The sequence below is a fragment of the Lipotes vexillifer genome, unplaced genomic scaffold, assembly GCF_000442215.2.
Source record: "Lipotes vexillifer unplaced genomic scaffold, Lipotes_vexillifer_v1.1 scaffold371, whole genome shotgun sequence".
In the NCBI taxonomy this organism is placed as follows: domain Eukaryota; kingdom Metazoa; phylum Chordata; class Mammalia; order Artiodactyla; family Lipotidae; genus Lipotes; species Lipotes vexillifer.
This window is the reverse complement of record NW_006786304.1, coordinates 383,832-389,457: the sequence shown is the minus strand read 5'-3', so window position 1 is coordinate 389,457 and position 5,626 is coordinate 383,832. Positions and strand designations below refer to the sequence as shown.

Sequence of the window (5,626 nt, the reverse complement as noted above, 5' to 3'; positions counted from 1 at the left end):
AGTCAGGGACACTTCCTGTCTGAGGGACACTATGGAGGACTGGGCCACTTGGAGGCTGGCAAGGTCTGGGCACTGGGTTCAAATTCTTTTTTTTAGTACAATTAACTTTTTATTTATTTATTTAAAAATATTTATTTATTCGGTTGCACTGGGTTTTAGTTGTGGCAGGTGGGCTCCTTAGTTGCGGCATGCGTGTGGGATCTAGTTCCTTGACGAGGGATCAAACCTGGGCCCCCTGCATTGGGAGCATGGAGTCTCATCCACTGCGCCACCAGGGAAGTCCCTGGGTTCAAACTGTGACCCTGCCGCTGCAGTGGTTGAATTGTGGCCTCCAAGATATGTCCACCCAAAACCTCAAAATGTGACCTTATTGGGAATAAGGGTCTTTGCAGATGTAGTGAAAGTAAGGATCTCGAGTTGAGATCATTCTGGATTAGGGCGGGTTCTAAATCCAGTGACAGATGTCTTTATAAGCGACAGGAAAGGAGAAGACACAGAGTCACAGAGAGGAAGCCCTGGTGAAGGCTGAGGCAGAGGATGGAGTGATGAGTCTACAAGCCAAGGGATGCGAAGAATTGCCAGCAGCCTCCAGAAGCTGGGAGAGAGGCAGGGCCTCCAGAAGGAACCAACCCAGCTGACACCTTGATTTCAGACTCCTGGCCTCCAGAAGTGTGAAAGAATACATTTCTGCTTTTCTGAGTCACAGAGTTTGTGGTCATTTGTTATCGGACATCAACTCAGACACTTAGCAGCTGTGACACCTTGCACAGAGAAGCCTCACTGAGCCTGTTTTTTCTCTCTGTAATGTGAGTATAAACAAAGGCACTTACCTTTTAGGACTATGATGCAAATGAAAAAAGAGTGTCCCTTTAACCAATAAATTAGCAAACATTCATGTCATGTTCATAGGCAATCAGCTGGTATTATGTGGTCAAGGGTCTTTCAAGTAACAGTAATATAATAGCGGCAGTTAAATGCACCTCCTGTGTCCCTGGCACTGTTTTAAGTGCCTCTTGCTGCTGTCAAACAACACACGTTTATTCTCCTACTGCTTTGGGAGTCAGAGGTGCAAAATCAATTTCACTGAGCCAAAATCAAGGTGGCAGCAGGACCACGCTCCCTCGGGCGGCTTGAGGGGAAAATCAGTTTACTAACTTTTTCTCAACCACTCAAACCACTTACTAACTTTTTCAAACTGCTTTTTCAGGGACTTCCCTGGTGGTCCAGTGGGTAGGACTCTGTGCTCCCAATGCAGGGGGCCCGGGTTCGATCCCTGGTCAGGGAACTAGATCCCGCATGCCATGCTGCAACTAAAGACCCGGCACAGCCTAAATAAATAAATAAATATTCAAAAACAAAAACAAACAACAACCAAAAAAATATATATATATACAACTGAATCACTTTGCTGTACACATGAAACTAACACAACATTGTAAATCAACTATGCTTCATTTAAAAAATTAAAAAAGGGCTTCCCTGGTGGCACAGTGGTTGAGAGTCCGCCTGCCGATGCAGGGGACACGGGTTCGTACCCCGGTCCGGGAAGATCCCACATGCCGTGGAGCTGCTGGGCCCGTGAGCCATGGCCGCCGAGCCTGCGCGTCCAGAGCCTGTGCTCCGCAATGGGAGAGGCCACAGCAGTGAGAGGCCCACGTACCGCAAAAAAAAAAATTAAAATAATAAAAAAATAATAATGGGAGTGAGAATGATGAGCTAGCTGAGGCATGAGGGGCAAGGGCATGAGGACCACTGGAGCCTGAGCTCCAGGAAGGGGCCCCATCAGTGGTAGCTTAGCTGACCTCTGGGTTCTTCTTGCTGGGCCTCTGCATTCTCCTTTGTAAAGTGGAGATGATAAGGAACTCCCTGAGTTGCTCAGAGTTCCGGTGAAAATGCTGAGTGCCCCAAGGAGGGATTCTCAAGGTCCAGCTCATTCTACATCACACCTTCCGATCCCCAATAGACATACTGAAAAGTGTTCAGTTTCACTTTTTAATCAGAGAGCGGCAATTCAAACTACACTTGAGACACACACTTTGGCCATGATATAGGCAAAGATCAAAGAATGAGAAACGCAATGTCAGCGAGGCTGCGGGGGAGCACGCACTCCTGTCCTGCCTGGGGAAGTGGAAGTGGGCACACCGTCTTTCCTGAGCTGCCACCATCAGAGGTGGCTTTCCTGCAGAACGGAGGAAGTGTAATTTCTGGGCCCCTCATTTCCATGGTTTTGTCCAACACCCTGGGAGGTGCCCTTGCAATCTTGTACTCTTTTTATTTTTGGGGGGGGTTGCTCCAGCCGTGGCTTGCAGAATCTTAGTTCCCCGACCAGGGATCGAACCAAGGCCCAGCAGTGAAAGCGCCAAGCCCTAACCACTGGACCGCCAGCAAATTCCCTACTCCTTTTCTTCAAGAGGGTTTCCAACTTGGTATAAACTTCAGGCTCTATCTATCCTGGGCCCGCCTCTGTTCATTTTTTGTTTTTGCGGTACGCGGGCCTCTCACTGCTGTGGCCTCTCCCGTTGCGGAGCATAGGCTCCGGCCTCGCAGGCTCAGCGGCCGTGGCTCACGGGCCCAGTCGCTCCGCCGCATGTGGGATCTTCGCGGACCGGGGCACGAACCCATGTCCCCTGCATCGGCAGGCGGACTCTCAACCACTGCGCCACCAGGGAAGCCCCCCCGCCTTTTTTTAAAATTTATTTTTGGCCGCGTTGGGTCTTCGTTGCTGTGAGCAGGCTTTCTCTAGTTGCAGCGAGCGGGGGCTACTCTTCGTTGTGGTGTGTGGGCTTCTCATTGTGGCGGCTTCTCTTGTTGCGGAGCACAGGCTCTAGAGCGCAGGGGCTTCAGTAGTTGCAGCACGTGGGCTCAGTAATTGCGGCACGTGGGCTCAGTAGATGTGGCACACAGGCTTAGTTGCTCCGAGGCATGTGAAATCTTCCCGGACCAGGGATTGAACCCGTGTCCCCGGATTCTTAACCACTGCACCACCAGGGAAGTCTCCTGGCTTCAGAGTGTTAATCATGACATTGTGAGTCCTTTTTTTTTTTTAAAGCCCATCTGATTTAAATTTATTTATTTATTTATTTATGGCTGTGTTGGTTCTTCGTTTCTGTGCGAGGGCTTTCTCTAGTTGTGGCAAGCGGGGGCCACTCTTCATCGCGGTGCCCGGGCCTCTCACTATCACGGCCTCTCTTGCTGCGGAGCACAGGCTCCAGACGCGCAGGCTCAGTAATTGTGGCTCACGGGCCCAGTTGCTCTGCAGCATGTGGGATCTTCCCAGTCCAGGGCTCGAACCCGTGTCCCCTTCATTGGCAGGCAGATTCTCAACCACTGCGCCACTAGGGAAGCCCCTGTGAGTCCTTTTTGAGCAAGGTCACAGATCATATACTTGTAAAGATATGTGCCTATAGAAATTCAATGTGGGGACTTCCCTGGTGGTCCAGTGGTTAAGACTCCATGCTCCCAATGCAGGGGGCCCAAGTTCAATCCCTGGTCAGGGAACTATATCTCGCATGCCACAACTAAGAGCCTGCATGCCATAACTAAAGATCCTACACGTGGCAATGAAAATCCTACATGCTGCAACTAAGACCCAGTGCAACTAACTAATTAACTAACTAAATAAAAAGTTTTTAGAAAAAGAAATTCAATACGGCATTGTTGGCAACCTCCCCAGTTGGAAACAACTCGAAGGTCCACAAGACCAGTTGGGCCAAATTATGGCTCATCTCTGGGATAGAACATCACATGGCAGTTTAAAAGGTGGCCAACCATCCATTGTTAAGTTCAAGGTATAGAATTTCAGTGCAGTACACATACTTTTTGTTTATATAAAAGGAAGAAAATAGTAGTAATAAAGATTCACTCAGGGAATTCACTGGTGGTCCCGTGGTTAGGGCTCTGTGTTCTCACTGCCGAGGGCCTGGGCTCGATACCCGGTCAGGGAACTAAAATCCCACAAGCCGCACAGTGCGGCCAAAAAAAAAAGTTTCACTAAACAAATAGGTTTTGAGAGCTTTCTTATGTATCAGGTACAGTTGGAGGCACTGGGGACATAAAACAGACAATATAGTGGAGGAGACAGACAGTGAACAAGAGAAGCGAGTGAAACATGGTAGTTTAGAGGGTAAACAGTAACATGGGGGAATAAAATTGGAAGAGGAAAGAATGAGAGATTTCGAAATTGTCAAATGGGTGGTTTCAAGGGAGGCCCCGAAGTGGAAGTGACATTTGAATAAAGAGCTGAAGCAAGGGTGTCCTGAATTTGGCAGGTATTTGGGGAATTTTATATTTATTTATTTACTTATTTATTTATTTTTGTGGCCGCACCATATGGCTTGTGGGATCTTAGTTCCCTGACCAGGGACTGAACCTGGGCCCCAGCAGTGAAAGTGCCAAGTCCTAACCACTGGACTGCCAGAGAATTCCTGGGGAATTTTAAGAGAATTAAGTTGTATGTGTAGAGAAGGTCTCTGAAAGGCTGTTAACCGTAACCACATAAGGGGCAAGGTACTTCCCCTTTTCATGCTTTAAATCACAAAATAAAATTATCAGCAACCTCAGGGAACCTGGTCTGCCCACTTATAAGTGTCATCACCTCCTGTAAGGGTGTTCCATAACATTTAGCATCACTTATAAAAATAGATTAATTATGTCTAAGTTTTGATTAATGCACGTAGCCAAATTCAGTAGGTTCTTCTCTGAGCGTCTTTCAGTTCCTAGAATGCACCAAGCTCACTCACCACAGGGCCTTTGCACGGGCTGTGTGCCCTCTGCCTGGACAGCCACCCTTCTCACCCTCAGCCTCTCCTCCAGTCCTTGTTGCAAGACATCGCCCACATTTCTGTTTTCTGTTATTTCACGTGTACTTGTGCCTTCCCTCACAAGGACAGGGATAGGGTCTACCTTTTCATCACCTTAACACGCTTCACCCCCCCACCCCCCAGCACACAGCCTGTCACTCAACTCTGATTTAGAGGATGAAGAAACGATTCTTTCCGTTGAAAATTTTAAGCTCCCACAACTAACTGTAAGGTTCCATTGGCAGGAGGGTGGGGCATCCCCCATCCACCCCCAGCACAAGCTGGCAGGTCAGGCTTCCAGGAGTCATTGCCCAGTTCCTGGCATCTATTTATTGGAACCAGAGAGAAGCAGATAGAGGCCAGAGAGAGGGGATGGTGTCTCCTTTCCGTGGAAGAAGGTAATTCAGGCATAAAGCAGTAACACAAGCTTCCAGAACAGCCTTGAACACCCTTGCGGACCGGCTCAAACCACTCCCTCCTTCACCCGGGGGGGCGCGGCGCCTTTAAGGCTCTCGGAAACGGCCGGCAGGACCGGAAGTGACCCGCTTCAGTGCAACTCTTCACGTGGTGCGGGGGGGGAAGTGACGCGCGCGGCCCGGGAGCTGCGGACGCGGAGGCCGACGAAGCCGGAGTCGCGGACGCCGCGGGGTCTCCGGGACAGGTGACCGGGGGAGGGGGCCGGGAGCGCGCCCGGAGAGGGCGGGGCCTGACGCCCCACGTACAGGGAGCGGGTGCGGGCACGGGCGGGGTAGCAAGCAGCCCGCGGGGGCGGGGTCAGAGTACTCTGTGGGGGGCGGGGACTGGACGCCCACATGGGAAGCTGGAGG

At 50.2% G+C, this 5,626-nt stretch overlaps 1 non-coding gene across 1 annotated transcript; it reads left to right on the top strand.

Annotated features, from left to right (window-relative positions):
* The first annotated feature begins 1,212 nt into the window (after window positions 1–1,212).
* Window positions 1,213–1,285, top strand: TRNAG-CCC (transfer RNA glycine (anticodon CCC)). The gene has a single exon. It is a non-coding gene; the product is annotated as a tRNA-Gly (tRNA).
* The last annotated feature ends 4,341 nt before the right edge of the window (window positions 1,286–5,626 follow it).